The sequence below is a fragment of the Zingiber officinale genome, chromosome 6B (genome assembly GCF_018446385.1).
Source record: "Zingiber officinale cultivar Zhangliang chromosome 6B, Zo_v1.1, whole genome shotgun sequence".
NCBI lineage: Eukaryota > Viridiplantae > Streptophyta > Magnoliopsida > Zingiberales > Zingiberaceae > Zingiber > Zingiber officinale.
Window position 1 is genome coordinate 83844376 of NC_055996.1, and position 20036 is coordinate 83864411.

General features: G+C 39.1%; 1 long non-coding RNA gene across 2 annotated transcripts; it reads right to left on the bottom strand.

The window, feature by feature from the left end:
• Nucleotides 1-203: 203 nt before the first annotated feature.
• LOC121990363 lies at nucleotides 204-2303 on the bottom strand. 2 transcript variants are annotated; one of them, XR_006114573.1, is made up of 4 exons: nucleotides 1802-2303; nucleotides 1656-1717; nucleotides 1472-1556; nucleotides 204-236 (listed from the first exon to the last, which is right to left on the bottom strand). It is a non-coding gene; the product is annotated as an uncharacterized LOC121990363 (long non-coding RNA). The 2 variants fall into 2 exon arrangements; XR_006114572.1 differs by lacking the exon at nucleotides 204-236 and adding an exon at nucleotides 1188-1242.
• Between the last annotated feature and the right edge of the window lie 17733 nt (nucleotides 2304-20036).

The following is a 20036-nucleotide window of genomic DNA, read 5'->3' on the forward strand; positions in this document are numbered from 1 at the left end:
ACACTCGTAAAGCCCAAATCCGATTTTTTTTCTTACCTCTTCTGCCGTCCAGGCAGGCATGTAGTAGTATAAAATCGAAGTCAAATCCATCAACGAGACAAATTATATAATATCTAAGTATTCAACATCCAAATCCAAATATAGTCAAGTGAGAATCAAAAAAAATACAAACGATAGCAAATAGCTGGAGGTCTGCAGGGGACTAGCAACTGGAACTCCCTCCTGACAACATCAACCTGAAAATAACAACAATGGAGGCGGGGTGAGTCCAACACTCAGCAGGTACAGTTGATATGCAAAGTAAAGAAATAACACCTAGCACTAATCATGCGGTCTCGATAAAGATAAAGGTAACTACAAACCGAAGAAGGCGGAGAGAATCAGACTAACCAGGGACCGGTAAAAGGACAAACATCAAAGGTATAGAAGACTGTATGCATGTCAATCAAGGTATCCAAGCAATGCGACATATAAGTGCAACAAACACAAACACAAAGAAATGCATCATGCATATGATGCGATAATGGTCACCGACGCCGACTCACAACAACATGGGACCGAGTGGGTAGGGTGACAACCGTGCATTCTGCAACACTACTCCCGATGAGTGATCGAGTGGACGGGATGTTGTCGAGTACATACGTACTCTACCCCAAATCATAAATGGGGGCCAATGCTCTCATCTCCGTACACTATGACGGAGAGGAATCTCTAACGTGCTACTGCGTCACACTACCCATGAGCGGATCAACGGAGCAGGAAGAGTCAACCGACGTGCTACTGTCCCGCCCCATGAGGCGTCACAGACCGAGCAGGTGATGGGCGGAAAGTGCTCGACAATAAAGGAGCAATCAATCACTCGGCATGCAAATGGTGCATGTCACTAATCATGGTAATATACTAAACCAATCTCGGATATATCATAATACGCACCAAAGCGAATGAATCATATCAAGGTATCGGATCCTATAAGGTAAACCTAGGTCCTGACATGGTAAAATATGGTTATATCACTACCCATGAGCATGTGGAATCAGGTACATATCCATACCAGATGTAAACAAACAATCAATCAACAGGTAGATGTATTGGGCAGTGATTAACCGAAACAAGTAAGAAACATAATTAATGCATCTTGTTAATTTAATTACTAAGCATATCAAAGACAATAAGTCAAAAGTACCCGCCTCCAATCGAAATGGTCCAATCCGACAATCGAGACACTCGTCTCGAATCAAAGTCCTGTAATAAACCGTATAGTTTAGCTAAATTTATTTATAAGCATAATAGCTAAACCAAAAATTATTTTTCTCCAGGAACCCTAATTAAATAGTTAATCACAGTTAACTATCCCTAATCCAAAGCTTAGGATTCCATTCCTAACTTAACCACAAGTCGACCAAACTTCACATGAACCACCAACTATATAATGAATCAAACATATCCAAACAAACTCAATTAAGTATCTTACCCAATTTAAATCTGCACCACTCTAAAGATTCTGTCAACCGCACAACTGAAGATCAACTTGTCGCCGCTAGCAACTAAATAAATTGCTGGATCAAGGAAACCACAGCAAATCCCATTAGAATTCTTTCCCACTGTCCAATTAAGATGAGGACATCATAAAATCAGCAACACCTAATTTTTCTTACCCAACTCGTAGCCGTGCTTGTTGATCCACACCAGAACTGTGGCTACCAGCACAAATGGGTTGCTGCTGGAACAAATTGAACAAACCAAAACAGCAATTAATCCAGATTCTTAAACCCACAGGATTTCCAACCAAACTAAATCTCACCGTGGATTTGCTCAAGGCAGAGAGCACTAGGGCAGCGGCGTCGGCAGGCACAGAGGTGGTGGCAACTGGCGTCAGGGCAGAAAAATCTCGGTCGACAGCAGCGGCTCGAGTTCTAGGGCAGAGGAGCAAAGGGCGCAGCCCGCGCGGAGGAGAGGACCAGGATGTGGCTCGTTCGGCGGTGGCTCTGTGCAGAACTCGGCGTGGAGAAGATCGGCGTCGCGAGAGATGAGGGAAAAAGGAGAGTTCGGCTCTGATGTGAGGTGATCGGAGATAGGGTGCCGAGAAGGGGAAAAACCGGCAATGGCTTGAGCGTTGCCGGCGCGTTTCCTGATCTCAGCGGCGGAGAGGGCTCGCAATCCAAGCTAGGGCAAGGCAATTAACCGGCTGCCGGCGCTGGGGTTCCTGGCGGTTAGGGCACAGGTGGTTCGGCGGCTCGGCGCGAGGAGGAAGAGAGATCGCCGAGCGAAGGGAAAGGCTAGGGCATGCGGGAAGAATAAGAGGAAAAGAAAAAGAATAAGAAAAGAAAAAGGAAAATAAAAATAAAACTTTTCCTCATTAAAACAGGGTAGCCTAAACAGGCTTTTCCGAGCCCTGTTTTTATCCCCGTCAACTCGTCCTTACGAGCTCCGAAAAATTCCAGAAAAATTTCCAAAAATTCTGGAAAATTCCCTTATTAATATTCGCCTATTTCCGGTATTTTACAGAAATTGAGGTTTGGAATCAGATTGCTTGTTTACTTGAGTTCCAACAGAATGAAAACAGAGAGAATAAAACTTGCAAATTGAAAATAGAAACAGTGGCTAGATATATCAGTTTTTGGATACATGATTATGGCATTGTCCGAGACGGCCAACAATTTAAGTGTGGGGGAGGGAATTCTTCCTCTTTATAAGTTGATTGAGATTATTTTAGTCTTTAAATGCTGAAATTTAAGTGGAAAAACAAGAAAAACAGTGGCAAATCAAGATGTATTAAAGGTGGAGATAGAGTATCAAGATTCTTTGTTGGTCATTAAATTGAAGGGGAGGTTAGCTTGATACTTTGAATTGGTAATAACAAATGGTATTCATCTCTTTTCACATCGACATGGTCAACTCATCAAGTATATTCCTCCAATACTCTTATCTTCTCATTTTTCTTCATTGAGCCTTTTCTTTTGCCATTTTTATTCACTTTCATTGTTCTTTTTACTTCCATTTCAATTCTTGATGATAAAATCCTTTTGATTTATGTATGCTATGTTTTATGGTGGTGGAGAATTAGAACATAAGCAAGTTTATGGTAGTGAAATGTTGTGAGTTGCATTGAGTTGAACTCCACTAATATGCATGTTTGAGTGTGAGGGCTAGAATAGGTGAATACCTTGAGAGATTGCAATTTGCTTAATTTTTCAATTGGATTGAAACTACCATACCTACTGATTATTGTTTGGATCGAATTCATGATTGTTTGTGATCTTTAGATGGTCTTAGTTAAATTCCTATTACTATCTTCTAGGTATTGCTAGGAGATTATTATGGAGATGATTTTTAATTGTTTCTTTGTTTTGTTTGTTTGCCCAGGACGTGCAAGAATAAGTGTGGGGGAATTTGATAACTATCATTTTATCATAACATTTTGATCCATATAGGCATACATTTTAATCTTCTCATATGTTAAAGTCATGTTTACACCATGTTTCATGAGTTAGAGTCATTTGTGGACTTAATTACAAATTATATCATATTTGTGGTATTTGATGCTAATATTTGGATATAATCTTTGTAGGCATCAAGGGATCATGGATCCGAGGTTGATCAAACCAGATTGAACTCAAATCCGAGCTTGAATGGGAAGATCAAGCTTTGAAGCCACATGAACTGTTCGTTCAAGATTAAGAGAGATTTGACAGATCCGTGAAGAATCTGATCCATCCAAGCAAAGGGGAAGTAGATCATAACCAGTGATCAAGATCTGAAGATTTGGATCAGATTTGGAGCAAGTTCAACCGTTGGATCGATCCGGAAGAATCACAACCGTTTGTCACAGATCTGAGATCTGATTTAAATCACAAGAGAAGCTACAGTTCGTTCGTCAATTTTCTACAGTGTGAGCGTCAAGAACAATCGCGAGGCGTGAGTCTCCGGCGATCTTCTTCGATCCATTCCACCTCCGGCGAGCTTCTTCGAGTCGGCGATGCCATTTCAATAACCTGATCCAGATTTGACTGCATTTTCTGCCGCGATTCTGAGAGGGAGAAGAAGAACGGAGAAGTGGAGCGATTTGGAGGTTTTAGCCGAATTCTCTTCCTCCTTCCAACCGACGACCTTCTTCCTCGAAGCTCTATTTAGTATTTGCTTTGGACTTCTCTGATTTCTGCATCGATTTCTAATTCTAGCTGCGTTTCATCTGATTCGATTGGTTATTCACCACTTGTGTGCTGTGGACATCTTCGTCCAATCCAATGAGTATTTGGGAATGCCCTAGCTCACTTCGGTTCAATACTTTTCTCTTTAATTTCTGCATTTCTGTTTTCCGATTTCCAGCTTCGTTTATTGTCTCTTGGCTGTTTAGTTTCATAGATCTGAATTGGTAAGGTTACACGAAGTTTAGATCTGTTTCTTGTTGTCTTCGATGCATCTGAATGTTTGTTAACTCTTTGAGTGGAGATATGATTTGTTCTTGAGTTCATTGTTTAGTTCATAAATGCAAGAATCTGAATTGCTTGCTTTGTTCTTGTCTTGTTCTTATTTTTCTCTTGTTTAGTTTCTAATTTGTTCGGATCTGTTAATGATGAAATTCACAGCATAGTGTGACAATATGTTGTGGGTTCATGATTAATAGATAGATAGATAGGATTTCTTCCATTGCGTTAGATTTAGTTTCATACTTGTCTTGCTATTTCATTCCTTAATCCAAGAAGTCAATAAAACCCAAAACCCCAAGAAAAATAACAATTCAATCCTAAAATATTAAGCATTGGCTACATTCATTGGGAGACGACCCGAGTTATCTCTATGCTACATTAGTGTAGAATGGATTCGGTTACTTAATTCTTTTGATACCCATTTCACGACAAAATTAGGGTTTATCAGAGAGCTTCAACTTTTTGAGCATGTAACCTTTTGCTTGTGGACGCAGCCTTTTTATATGGCATCGATAATGATCATTATTCGTCAACTGTGAAATGCCAATGTTTTCTCGACTGTATTAATTTTTAATTTAATGCATCTGTTACACCTTAAATATGTAGCAAAAAGTTTATGTGGCAAAATGTTGATTGTTCTACTTGGACAAATTTTGCCCCGACCAGTCTGGCATTCGACATGAGCAGGTCGTGTGTCCGAGCTTGCCTCCCCCTCGGACAATGGCTCCGATAATTAAGGGTTTCAATGAAAGGTATGGGACTTTCATTAGGAAGAAACTCTTGACCTTGATTCACTCCTTTTGATGTGTGTCAAAAAGGAGAAGAATGTCTAGAGAATGTTCAAGGAAGAACATTGGAATTAGTGGGAGAGTTTGTTGATCACGACGAGTGAAGTTGTGAACAACGATAACTTACTCTTCAGGGGGAGAGTTTGTTGATGTGTGCCAATAGGGGGAGAATGAAGGGGTTAAGTTAGGCCTTCATTATCTAAGAAGGAGGTTGTCTTCTTAGAAGGAGAATGTAAGGTTATAACTTATGTTTCATTACCTAGTGGCATGAGGAAAGTTGAGTCTATTGGATTAGCCTAACTTAAAGGTATTGTCAAACATCAAAAAGGGGGAGATTGTTGATGCAACCTTAGGTCAAGGTTGACCTGGTTGACCCGACTCGAGTTGACCTGACTCGAGTTGTATTTTGATGTTTGACAAGAACAAAAGAGTTGTATTTTGATGGGAGATTATGGGTGCAACCTTTGGTCAAGGTTGACCTGGTTGACCCAAGGTGAGTTGACCTGACTCAGAAAAGTCCAAGCAGGGGGTTTGGCATGTGAAAAGTCCAAGCAGGGAGCTTGGCACGGGAAAAGTCCAAGTATGGAGACTTGGCACGGAGAAGTCCAAGTATGGAAGCTTGGCACATGGGAAGTCGGAGAGGGCTCGGTAGCTCGTTCTCCGGACTGTGGTCAGAGAGGGCTCGGGAGCTCGTTCTCTGGACCGAATGGAAGTCGGAGAGGGCTCGGCAGCTCGTTCTCCGGACTGTGGTCAGAGAGGGCTCGGGAGCTCGTTCTCTGGACCGAATGGAAGTCGGAGAGGGCTCGGTAGCTCGTTCTCCGGACTGTGGTCAGAGAGGGCTCGGGAGCTCGTTCTCTGGATCGGATGGAAGTCGGAGAGGGCTCGGTAGCTCGTTCTCCGAACTGTGGTCAAAGAGGGCTCGGTAGCTCGTTCTCTGGACCGGATGTGGAAAAGTCCTGGTGAGTGAAGCCAGGCAGTTGGGAAGTCCTGGTGAGTGAAGGAAGGTAGTTGGGAAGTCCTGGTGAGTGAAGCTGGGCAGATTGGAAATCCTGGTGAGTGAAGCCAGGTGAAAACCCTAGTGAGTGAAGGTAGGTGAAAGTCCTGGTGAGTGAAGCCAGGCAGTTGGGAAGTCCTGGTGAGTGAAGCCGGGCAGATTGGAAATCCTGGTGAGTGAAGCCAGGTGAAAACCCTAGTGAGTGAAGCTAGGTGAAAGTCCTGGTGAGTGAAGCCGGGCAAGGGAAAATCCAGATGGATCAAGGGTGATCGGACATCTGGTGTTGAGAAGGTCAAGTAGGTCAAGGGAGTGACCGGATACTTGACACGAAGAGAAAAGTCCAAGTGGGTCAAAGGGATTGACCGGACACTTGGTGGGGAGTCTTAGCAGGTCAAGGGAGTGACCGGACAATAAGCATGATGTACCAACAGGTCAAGGTTGACCGGATGTTGGTGAGGGAGACTTGGGACTTGGTATTGGGAAAAACCAAGCTCTGGATCGATCTGGGGACCGATCCAGTGATACGGCTGATCGGTCTGGTGACCGATCAGTAACCACACAGTGAGCTTCTGTGTGTTATCTGATCGGTCTGGAGACCGATCAGTGATCGATCAGAAGGAGATCACCTTCGGGAGGGAAAGGTCCTGATCGGTCATGTGACCGATCAGGGAAGGACCTGATCGGTCACCATGACCGATCAGGGAAGGGCCTGATCGGTCTTGTGACCGATCAGGACCCTTGTGGACCGATCAGGATGAAGCCTGATCGGTCCACGTCCTAGCCGTTGCGTAGCAACGGCTAGTTTCTTCTGTATCTTCTTCGCAGATTATAAAAGGGGCTACTGTTCTAAAGAGGTGACTTCTTCTCTTCTTGCTCTTCTTCCTACTGAGCTGCTGCTGTGCTCTTGAGCTTTGTTGAGTTCCGAAGCTTCGTGTGAGCTTCTTCGACTGGGTTCCTGCTGTTGAAGGCGTCTCGTGAAGTTGCTGCTTCAACCAGTCGACGAGAAGGCAAGCGTGTTTGTTTTACATTCATATTGTCTTGTGCTTCTTTGTATTTTGTGTACTTCTATCTTGCTGTTGCAAGAGTTATTGTGGCGAGGTTTCTCCACCCACAAGGAGTATATATTAGCCGGTTCTCCGGGGACTCATCAACCGACGGATTGATAGGCTTCGTCCACCTTACGGACACGCCGAGGAGTAGGAGTTTCATCTCCGAACCTCGTTACGTCGACGCGTATTGATGTTTGATTTCTTGTCTTCGTTTCTTGTTTTTATTTCCGCTGCGCTAACCCTAGTTTGTAGAAAGAAACGCGAAGATTTGGGGTCGGCTATTCACACCCCCCTCTCTAGCCGCGATCATCGGTCCTAACACATGCGAAATGATAAACAGAATAAGAGAAACTTTTAAGGTATTAATGATGCCCCAGGACATAACGTAGATAGTAGATATATAGTATTGTTGGCGTAATGGTCAGAGATTGGTCCTCATAAATTGACGATTTGAGATTTATTCCATCATATGTTTATGGCCTGTGTATCTGTATGTACAATCCTCTATATCCGTGGGACCGACGCTAAAGGGCTGCTAAAATAATGAACATATTTTTTAAAGATATTAATGATGCTAAATTAGTAGAATATGATAACCTTACTTATTTGTTATTCCTGGATTCCTTTATTAAATATTTTATATTATGCATATCGCTCTTATAACCCCTTTTCATTTCTATACTCATTTTTGAAGTGTTTGTCCTCCAGACGATTTATTGAGATATATATTCATAGTATTGATGAAATTTTCTTCTAAGGTATGCATTTGCATTTGTTTGATTAGTTGCATGTTTTGTTTTGACACTGTTACAATTCATGCACGATAATCGAAGCTAGTTTCATGGCCAAGCTTAGCTCGAGCGAAGTGTGACAATTTGTTACCTCCAAGGTGAAAGCCAATTTATAAATTAGCTCCCGCCTTATAACTTATAGATTTTTTTAATAACAATTTTGAAGTTACAACTACACGTCCTTTTAAAGTCAAAAATTCAAAAAACTTATGATTTCTCAAAATTTGACTTGCAATTTGATAGGAAATGAGTTTGGTCCTATCAAGATTTTGGGTGCAAAGTTGAAATCAGCTTGCGCCCATAACTTCATAATTTTAACATATAAAACTGGGAAGCATCCCATTAAAGTAATGAATAAAAAATTACAATTTCTCACATTTTGATCGCAAGTTAATTTGCAAAACTAATTTGCGTCCATTCTATAATAGTACACTAATATAAAATTCCAAGTCACATTTTTTTAATAATTCAAGTATCTGAACTTTGAGCTCAATTAATCATACAGATAGTTGGCACATGTTTCGTGTGACTCATAACTTGAAGGTTATTATCATTTTTGGATTCACATACCCTTTAAAAAAACCCCAATCACTTCAAAATGTATCATAAAAATTGACATGGTAACAACTTGTAATATCATTTTTCGATCCACATACCCTTTAAAAAAAAAAACCAATCACTTCCAAATGTATCATAAAAATTGACATTGTAACAACTAGTAACATACACTAAGACTATCTCCAGTCCAAAAGCGGAGAAGATGGTAAGCTGAGAAAGATAGCTCTGATGTTGACTGAGTGAAGGCTCCTCACTCTTCAAAGTTAACTCCGAAGTGCTCCAGTGTATCAAAAAGAGCATTAGTAATCGAGTCAGGAAAGAGGTTCCTGACACAGATACTCTGATGCTCTTTTTGATACACAAGAGTACTTCGGAGTTAGCTTTGGAGAGTGAGGAGTCTTCATTCGATCAACATTAGAGCCAACTTTCTCAGTCTATCATCTTCTCTACTTTTGGACAGGATCATATTTGACATCGTCTATGGAAACTTCACCTACATCCAAAACATAAAGATGGACGAGACTGGACGACTCATCACTGTAACCCTGTCGCAAGAGGATTTAGAACTATTGATAGTCGTCCCAAGTAGCTAGAATGGTGCAATAGAAATAAGTGGTGACTAAGTTCCCTTTGCTGAATGACCTGGCTATATTTGCAACCGGCTAGCCGGTCGAACGCGAGACCTAAGTGGAAGGCCCAACTGGGTTCCAATCGATCCACCTTCCACCGACCGCCTTCCCGCAAGCACCCATGCTGTCGACCAGCCTTCCACCCGTGCCTCCATTGTTGATTGCATATCATCGGGCGTTGCTCCAAATGCCCATTGATGACATGGGTCGAGCAGAAAGGCCCCATGGATCATTTTCTGAAAATGCACCGTCCAAGGACCATCGTAAAGTAAAGCCCCAATAGTCAGCAGCTCCCCCGAGTGGGCAAGTATGTCATTTTCCCAAGAGATCTTGGAAGATAAATTGTTGGCTCATTTTTGACCCCTGTCAATTAGGGAATATGGAGGGTCAACCGACCTTGAGGATTACCTACTCAAATTTGAGAACGCATCTATCCTCCATCAATGCATAGACGGAGTTAAGTGTCGAGTGTTCCTACCACCCTTTCTGGCTCTGCACAAAGATGGTTTAACAGGCTCCCATTCGAATCCATATGTTGTTCAAAGATTTTCATCAGTCGTTTCTTTATCATTTTGCGAGCAGTCGTCGCTACATTAAGACGATGTTGAGTATGTTCTCACTCAAGCAAGGGCCCAAGGAGACATCGAGGGCTTACATCAAAAAATTCAATCAAGTGGCTATGGACGTCCCATCAGGCGCCCAAGAAATTTTAGTAAGTGTCTTCTCCCAAGGGCTCACAGATAGTGATTTTTTCCGGTCCCTTATTAAGAAGCCTCCAAGAGACTTCAATCATCTTCAATCACCAAGTACATCAACATTGAAGAAGCTTAGTCCGGCTCTAGGGGGGCCGCTGATGTGGCGGTTCCACATTTTTATTGAAGAAGCTCAATCCACAGGGAAAAAGAAGGTGGTTCCTTCTGCTCCTACCGTCGCTCCCGAGCGTCGAGTGCCTCCTCCTACTTTGCCACGTAAAGGACCCCGACTGGGCCACCCACCACATCACCATGAGATGAGACTACATGCAGTCCAACATGTGGAAGTCGAACGTGTTGGTGCAATTTGTACTAATGATTTAACTCATATTTTGATGAATGACAAGGGGTCTAAAGTTAGAGTGTTTCGTTGTCTAACCTTTCTAGCAAGTGTGCAGGAGTTGACTAGTCTAAAGGACCTGACACCAAGCTGGTGGAAAGTCTAGATAGGTCCGCGAGGTTCGATATCTGGCGGAAAGTCTGGTTAGGTCTATGGGACCTGACAACCGACCAAGTCTAGTTGGGTCGACGAACCTGACAACTGGTAGGAAGATCTGGTGGGTCAAAGGCAAGTCAAGTGACTGCAAGTGGTAAGTGCAGGCAAGCAACTGGAGGAGATATCTAGTGAGGATGTGTTATCCGTTGAGAGAACTGTAGGCATCAATCCAGCTTAGGTCCATTTGGGAAACCTAAGCTTAGACATTGACTAGATCCTAGTTTCGAGAAGATAAGATCTAATTACTACTCATATTTCATTATGATGTGCTAACTATGTTTTACAGGGTAAATATTTTTTTTATTGCCTAAACTAATGGTTTCTTGTAGGGAGGAAATTGCTAAAAAAAAAAGGAGTCCGGGCACCGGGAAGGGGTCCGGGAGCCCTGACTAGCCTCGCCCCGGGCGGGCCTTGGGTACCTTGGTGATCCGAGCACTCGGAGTTGGTCCAGGCGCTTAGACCGCAAAAGTCATCCATAAGCTGATGTGAAGCGCAGCTTATGGAGCGCATCGATAGGCTTAGCCACATGATCTAGGCGCCCAAAGGGGTTCCAAGCGCCCGTAATGGACCTATTTAAAGGCCTTCGACTAGGATCTTGACAACGACAACTTCTATGACTTTCTCTCTTGCTCAGTGCTCATAAAAAGCTCCTACGACGCTGTGACACTCCTCTGACAACCGGCGATCAAGATCCTTTTCTTTTGTTGTTGGTAACATTGTTTTGTAGTTCTTGTACTTGAAATTTATAACCATTTCGAACTATTAGTGGATTTCCCAATGAAAGCACTCGTTGAATGTGGGCCTTGGAGTAGAAGTCATCGAAGGCTTTGAACCAAGTAATAACAACTTGTGTTAGTATTGTCTTTTTACTTCCATTTTCCGCTGCGTAATTTAGTTTCAAATCAAATTTTTGACGATTGTTGTTCCCCCCCCCCCCCCCCCCTCTAGTGAATTTCCAATCATATAAGTGGTATTAGAGTGGGTACCACTCTAAATTGGTACAACCACCAATTAGGCAAGGGATGATTTTTTTGTTCCTCTCTCTTTCAATTTTTTAGCTTTTTCGATATAATCCAAACTAGTACAATTACCTTTTTGGATAATTTTTTTCGTTAGAAACTACTCTGAGTTGGTGTAACACCAATCGAGTCTTAATATTTTCTTTCTTTCTTCTCCTACACTACTAATCCAAGACCTAGTCTTGGAACTTCTTTTTTTTTCCTTTTTTTGTGCAAGGCTTATGGCCCAAAATGAGGAATACAATATCGTACATCCTCTCCTCTTTAACGATGACGACTTTCCATATTGGAAGAAACGGATGGAGGTGTACCTGAAGATCGACTTCGACCATTGGTTCAGTGTCACCAAAGGATACAAGGTGCCCGTCGACAATGCCGAATTCCAATCGACTCGAAAAATTTGAATCCGGAAATGAAGAAGAAGGCTCAGATTGACTCTTAGCACAATCCAATGCGGATTAACAAAGGAGGAGCTAAATTGCGTCGGCCCACACGGAAACGCAAAGGAGCTATAGACAAACTCATTGAACTACACGAGGGAACCAACGACACAAAGGTAACAAAAAGGGATTTATTTTTAAATAAAATATTTAATATAAAAATACAGGAAGGAGAATCTGTGAGTTAACTACATGCAAAAATAAAGGACATTCTCAACGGACTCCACACAATCGGCTGTCAAATGAAGAACCAAGATTTGATAAGGTATGCTCTAAACGCGTTTCCTCGAAATGCAATGTGGGCATCCATCATGGATGCCTACAAAATTTTGAGGAACCTATCTAAATTAAAACTAGATGAGTTGTTTTATGAACTTGAACTCCATGAACAGACTAACTCAAAGTAGGTCGAGAAAGGTATTGCACTTTTTACAAGTCCCTCAAAAGAAGCTAAACACAAGAACAAACCAGAGCTAGAATCTGAATCTGACTCAGAAGACGAAGAAGAACAACTCATGAGCATGGTCAGAAAAATGTTCACAAGAAGAAAGAATAATTTTTAGAAGAAGGACCTACAAAAGGTAATTAAGTTAAATGACTTGAAGGTGAAAATCACATGTTACGGGTGTAACAAGAAAGGACACTCCAAGCATGAGTGTCCAAAGATGAAAGACGACACACCCAAAACAACCAGAAAGAATAAGGCACTCAAGGCGATGTGGGGCGAATCATCTTCAGAAGAATCGGATGTAAAAGATTAGAAGCATCACAACTACCTTACATTGATGGCAACAGAACTAGAATCAGAAAGCGAGTCGGAGCAAGACAACAAGTCCAAAGATGAATCAATCCATGAGTCCGCACTCGTTTCTGAAGGTTCGAACGAGGTATCTTCTATCTTAGCCTCTAAATTTTTTAGAATAATTACATGTTTAAACAAAAAATTAATTATGTCTAAAAAAAAATGAATAACTTCTTGAGGAAAATCAACACCTCAAGGAACAAATTGAAAATATAAATCCAAATCAAGATGTAACACTTGAAGAGGAAAACACAAATTTAAAATGTGAAATTAATAAACTTAAAGGATTATTAGAAACTTTCACCACTATATCACAAAACATAGACTTAATTCCTAAAACTCAAAAAACTATATATAATAAGTCCGGATTCACATACAAGTCTAACTCAATAAATAAAACTTTTATATCACTGATAAGTCAAAACAATAACCTAACTAAAGCTTGGGTTCCGAAAGCGTGTCTAACCACGCAAGTAGGACTCAATCAATTCTATGTACCTAAAACTGAAATTCATTATCTAAAACCAAATCCAACAAAACCTATTAACTCAAAACTAAATCAAAATAAACCTTCAAAAGCTAAATTTCAAATTTAAGAAAAAAAAAATTAAATAAAATAATAGAGAAAATAAATTCAAATAAAAAAACTTTAAAGCTAATTTAAATTACCATCAAGTCTATTTTAACTACAAAAATAATTGACATAAATCTAAAATCTAAAAGTTCAATAATTCAAAGGGAGGCTTCAAATTAGTTGGCACATCCAAACTAATAATTTATCCGGTTGGATAATTATGATTAGGTTAAAAAGGGACAAATGTTTAACTTGAAAAATAGCACTGGAGAAGTTTTGGATGATAGTAGGTTAGAGAAGCTCTGTCTATGAATGTCTAGGAAGATATGGCTTCTACCTAGTGCATTTGTCATAGTGGAACTAACTGAGCTACCTCTTACCAATCCTAGATGGTTAGACCAAAGTTTTGTTATTATGTTCAGTGGATATGACTATTTGGAAAACCCCGAATGAGTGGTTACTCTAATAATGTCCAGGTGACTCGCCACAGCTTAGAAGTTTATCTAAAGAATGTCTGTTTGTTGAACCTAAAACTAAACTTGAATCTAACACAAGTTTAAACCAAATCCTGAAATTCAACTTAAACTTATCTCACGAAATCATAGGATCCCTTTGTCTGAAAAGTTAGATTGGTGAGATGAATAAGGAGAAACTAAATTAAATATAAATAATTAATCTAAAATTAAATAATTAATTCCTTAAAAAATTGTAAATAATCATAAAGATATAGGTTGTGCTTGAAAAATCTTAGATTAAGGTGGAAGGTATTTATTCAGATGATTTTTAAATCCTAGGAAAATTATTTACTTATGTTTTCAAAAAAAAAAATCCTATTTCTTTAGTGTTCCAAAATTGATTTTGGCCTTAGCCTAGATTAAATCGATAGAAAGCATGATCATATAGATCTAGGAATTGAGCATCTCATAAACATACTAGCTTTATCTTGATTGTGTATTTACAAACATAGAATAGTGTGAGATGCGTAAACATTTTGCCTAGACTTCAGATGGTTATATCAGTACATCAACATAAGTTTGGGCAAAAAATACAATAGTATATTGATCAAGTCAAGTAGTCCTTTTTTAGCAAATATCTAATTGGAGACAAATACTTGACTTGACTAACCAAGTAAATACTGCTTTCTTCAGATAGTTAGCTATTAACCAAGGGTTAAACAGTTAAAGACTAATAGTAGATGAGTATATTTAACTAAGCTTTTATTACTACTATTTTTAATTTTAATCTTTGACTTAATCAATTACTGACTCAAATTAATTTTTAATTAATTAATTAAATAAATTAACTTAAAATAACTTTTAAATTTGAATTAGTTTATTAATTAATCCTCAATTTAAATTAATTTAGTTAACTACTAATTCTTAATTTGTGTTTGTCTTAAAATTTAATTAACTCTAAATTAACTTCATAAGTTAATCAATCTTCAAATTAATTAATCTTTAACTTAACTTAGTTTTTTTTTAACTCAATTTTAATAGTTTGTTAAATAACTCAATAATTTTTTATTAACCTTAACTTAACTTAATTTTTCTTAATTAATTTTAAAACAAACTCATTTTCTACTTACTTAATTTCCATAGCAACTTAATTTAACTAATCTGCAACTCAAATAAAATTTTTAATTAATCCTCGATTTAAATTATAAACTTAACTCAAAATATTTCTCAAACTTAAATTAATTTCTCAATGCTCAACTTAAATTAATTAACTGTTAATTCTTAATCAACTTTTAATTCTTGTCTGTAATTATTTTTTTAATTAATTAATCTTTAACTAATTCTTAAATTAACTTCTAAAACTTAATAAAGTCCTAACTTAAATCAATTTGTTAACTTGGTCAATTTTAATTTCTTAATTTGCTCAAATTTAAAACTAATTAATCTTTAACTTAATTAATTTTATTATTAATTTTTAACTTAAATAAATGTTTAAACTTAACTCAAACCCTAATTAATTAAATTAAAAAAAACACAAACCAGATGCCCAAAACTAGGGCGGGCGCCCTTGGTATAGGAATCTAGGCACACAGACGAGTCTGGGTGCCCCGCCACCCTATCCAAGCGCACGAACACAATTCGGGAGCCCGGACGACCCTATAAAAGGGGTGGTAGGGGCGCCCCTACCCTTGCCCCCCACCATTTTCTCTTTTGCAAAATGCCCCTCACCGGACTTTACGAGCAAAAACAAGAAAAGGAAAAACATTTTTTTCCTAATCTTTTCTACTTCAGTTCTCAAGCCATGCATTGTGGATCAACCGAGGTCGTCAGTTCTTTTATAAATATTCACGATGCGTTAGTAAAATTTTTAAACTTAAACTTTATTTTATTATTTGTTGCTTAGAATTTTATTTTTAAGATGGTGTTGTTAATTAGGAAACGATCACATCCTGGCGCTGGCCCCTCGACTGCTAGTATAGACACTATATTTTCCACTGATGAATTTAGGATAGGTTTTCCTCTACTATATATGTTCCTTTACCTTCTAGACATTTAGATAGACACTTTTTTATGCTATTATGTATTCCTTCTGTAAAGGTTATTGATTATTACATCTTGCAGCGATTAGTTTATTGTTCTAGTTTAGTTAACATAGGTTTGTGTATTGAGCTGTAAAACAACCTAGTTAGAGTTGATGATCTTACCTACACCACTAGGGTTGTCGATATAGATATGACATTATCCTCCACTATTATTTATGACTTTTTAGGATTGCATCCATTCGCATGTCCCTTCTAGTGCTACCCTCCTCGGGATCCACCATTTGGTGATCCCTACTCGCATATCACACTTGATATGATCTATTCGTATTTTTTCGGGTGTCAGCGTGTACCAACTGTGACTCTATTAAGATCAGTCACCCTTAGAGTCTAAGACTATTTATGGAGTCCTAGTCACATGCATTTTGCTCCTGACCACTCGCAACATAGCGATGATGCGTCCTTTTCATTCATTTCTCCTTTATGCATTATGTCATAGGTTAGATATAGACATTAGTTTGCACATATTTTATATCATCCTCTATTCAGCTAGTATTACCACTAGTCGGCGGGTCCACATGCCCTATTACCATATTTTGACCGCCTACATCGCCTCATTGGCCATTGATGTCACCACAGGTGATGTCAGAGCCCTAAATGAGTTTGATATGGTAGGTGCTAGGAACTTCTTCTTAGGTGGTGTACATATAGATGATGAGGATGTCCTATCCTAGAGGAGAGAGACCCAGCACCAGCATGATCCAGCTGCTCAACCTCCACCTGATCTGGCAGCCCAACCCTAGCCTGATCCTACTCCAAGAGAAGAGGCAGAGCTAGATGCATACATTGCTGATCTTTTTGGGGTACCCACACCTCCAGTCCCTCGTACGTTAGACGATCGAGTAACCAGACTTGAGGGATCCATGATGAGTCTTCGCCAGGAGGCCTTCGATCTTCGACAGGAGAGTCAACCTTGCCATACTGAGTTGCTGGAGTTATTACACTCTCGGGATTCTGGCCCATCTTCCTTTTCTTCGTAGTAGTACAATTTTTTACTTCTATTTTGTTGTCTTTTACTCACTTCCTGCTTTACATAGACTTGATGTTATTTTACTCTTTCTTCTATTACTAGTTTTCAGTTTCCCTTTAGCTACTTTCCCTTTAGTTATTTGACTTGGTGTTGCCTATTACAAAATGTTTGATATTTCATTATGACTTTATTATGTCAGATTAAGGGGGAGGATTTGTCTAAATAATTTAAAAATATTTTTTATCTCTCTTACTAAAAAATACTTTAAAAATTTATCTTAAAAAGTTATTTCTTTAAAAGTACTTTGAATTTTTTTCTTTACAATCACTTTGTAAATAATTTCCTAGAAAAGTTTTTTTTTAAATCACTTTGAAATTGTTACTTAAGGAATTTTGTTATTTTGACAACGTTACTTTAAAAACTTAAAAGAAGTTTACTTTGAAAATAGTTTTTTGCAAAAGCTTTACTTCAAAATGCTCCTAAAAATAATTCCTTAGAAGATTTTTTTTACCTTTGAATTTACTACTTTTGACAATTTTTTTTAGAAAAATGTTCTTCAAACTTATTTTGAAAATTTTGACAAGTTTACTTAGAAATCTTTGCAAAATCAGATCTTTTTGAAACTATATATAATTTTTTTTGAAATCTTTTTTTGAAAGTCTAAATGGTTTCAAGGAAATATTTTTTAGAAAAGTTTCTCCTTTAAAATGGTTTGAAAATCTTACTAGCAAATCATTGAAAATATTTACTAAGCATAATATTCCTTTGCAAATATTTACTTAGACCTTCACTTAAATTTAAAAATTCTTGACAAACTCTGAAATCTTTGAATACTTTACTCAAATTTCTTGATTTTTTTTTCAAAATGTTTTTAAACCTCTCCCTAAAGACTGAGATATACAACATATGTGTTTTCAATTATATTTTTTATATTTATGCCTGCCTTTTATATTTCTGAGAAATACAATTATTGCTAATTTTGTCAGCACTTTTCCACTATTATGTTGTCTTCTACCTTAGTATTTCTTTGATGAATGTCAAAAGGGGAGGGTAAGAGTTAATATAGAAACTTAATATAGAAAAAGAAACAAACAAACTTAAAAAATAAAACTCATCAGTTGTTTGTATTTAACATATTGTTGTCAATATTATATTTTTTCTAACTTTAACCCATGTTGTTATTGCATCAAAAAAGAAAAGATTGTTGGTGCAATTTGCACTAATAATCTAACTCATGTTTTGATGAATGACATGGGATCTAAAGTTAGAGTGTTTTATTGTCTAACCTTTCTACCAAGTGTGCAGGAGTTGACTGATCTAAAGGACCTGCCACCAGGCTGAAATTCAGCTAGGTCCGTGGGACTCGATAGCTAGTGGGAAGTCCAAATAGGTCCGCGAGGCCTGATAACTAGCGGGAAGTTTGGTCAGGTCTGAGGGACCTGAAAATCGATCGAAATCCAGTTGGGTCTGCAGACCTGACAGCTAACAAGAAGACCTGGTGGGTCAAAGGCAAGTCAAGTGACTACAAGTGGTAAGTGAAGGTAAGTAACTAAAGGAGAGATCTAATGACTGAGGGAAGTATAGGCGTCGGTCCAGCTTAGGTCCATTTGGGAAACCTAAGATGAGACCTTGACTAGATCTTGATCTCAGGGAGATATGATCTAATTACTACTCATATTTCATTATGTTGTGCCAACTCTATTTTGCAGGATAAATGTTTTTTCTATTGCCTGAACTAATCGTTTCTTGCAAGGAGGAAATTGCTGAAAAAAGGAGTCCGGACACCTAGAAGGGGTCTAGGCGCACAAAGTTCGAGCACCCGTACCAGCCTCGCCCATGGCAAGCCTAGGGTGCCATGGCGATCTGGGTGCTCGGAGTCGGTCCAGGCGCCCAGACCACAAAAGTCATCCATAAGCTGATGTGGAGTGCAACTTATAGAGCGCGTCAATTAGCCGACCCACGTGGTCCATGAGCCTAGAGGGGTTCTAAGCGCCCGAGTGGACCTATTTAAAGGCCTTCGACCAAGATCTTGACAATGACAACTGCTATGACTTCCTCTCTTGCTCGGTGCTCATAAAAAGCTCCTACGATGCTGTGATGCTCCTCCGACAACCAGCGATCACGATCCTTTTCTTTTGTTCTCGATAACATTGTTTTGTAGTTCTTGTACTTGAAATTTGTAACCATTTTAAACTATTAGTGGATTGTCCAACAAAATCACTCAACGAGTGCAGGCCTTGGAGTACGAGTCATCAAAGGCTCCGAACCAAGTAAAAGTAACTTGTGTTAGCATTGTCTTTTTTCTTCCATTTTCGCTGCGTAACTTAGTTTCAAATCAAATTTTCGACAATTGCTATTTAACCCTCCTCTAGTGAATTTTTGATCCTACAAAATGAACACACTCCCCAAAGCCCCAACAATGGGCTCATATGTTTTGCACCTACCACCTCTCGATAACTCACAATATAGAAGATTGCTACCATTATAATCAAGAGCTACACCGACCAGCTGATTGAGGATTTTGCCAATAATCCCCTTCTCTTAACTGCCATGTCATCATCAATTGAATGAACCCCCGGGCTGGAGCCCTGCAAGGGCTAATCGAAACCAACAAAGGCCCCAAGAAAGAAACAACCGAGCATCGGCATGGGCATCTGTAGAATAGCAGCACTAGTTGACCCGAGAAGAAGAAGAAAATCATAGTAATGCTGACCCGAGTGACATTGGTATGATAGTGGGTGGCCCAACTGATGGTGATTGCAATTGAGCCAGAAAGTCACATGCACACCAACTGAAGATTTATGAAGTTGGTTGCAGCAAGGAGAAGGCACAGGGGCTAAAAATTAGTTTTAGCCCAAAAGATTTAGACGGGGTGGAGATACCCTACGATGATGCTTTAATTATTTAAGTTGTGGTAACTAACTATAACATTCATCATACTTTTATTGACACAGGCAGTTCGGTCTGTTGTCCCAGATGGGCTGGAAGGAGGGGAGGTGAACTAGTTATTAAGAAAAAAGATCTTCCTCGACCTTTAACTCAGATTACAAAAAAAAAAATAGAATAAATGAACAACTAAAAAATATGAGGCCAAAAGAGCTACTTGGTTATAACTGAAGAGGTTGCTAATCCAAGGCAAGTAAACGTACTAATGATCTCCTTCTTTGAAGGCAGAGAAGCTTCTTACACTCGT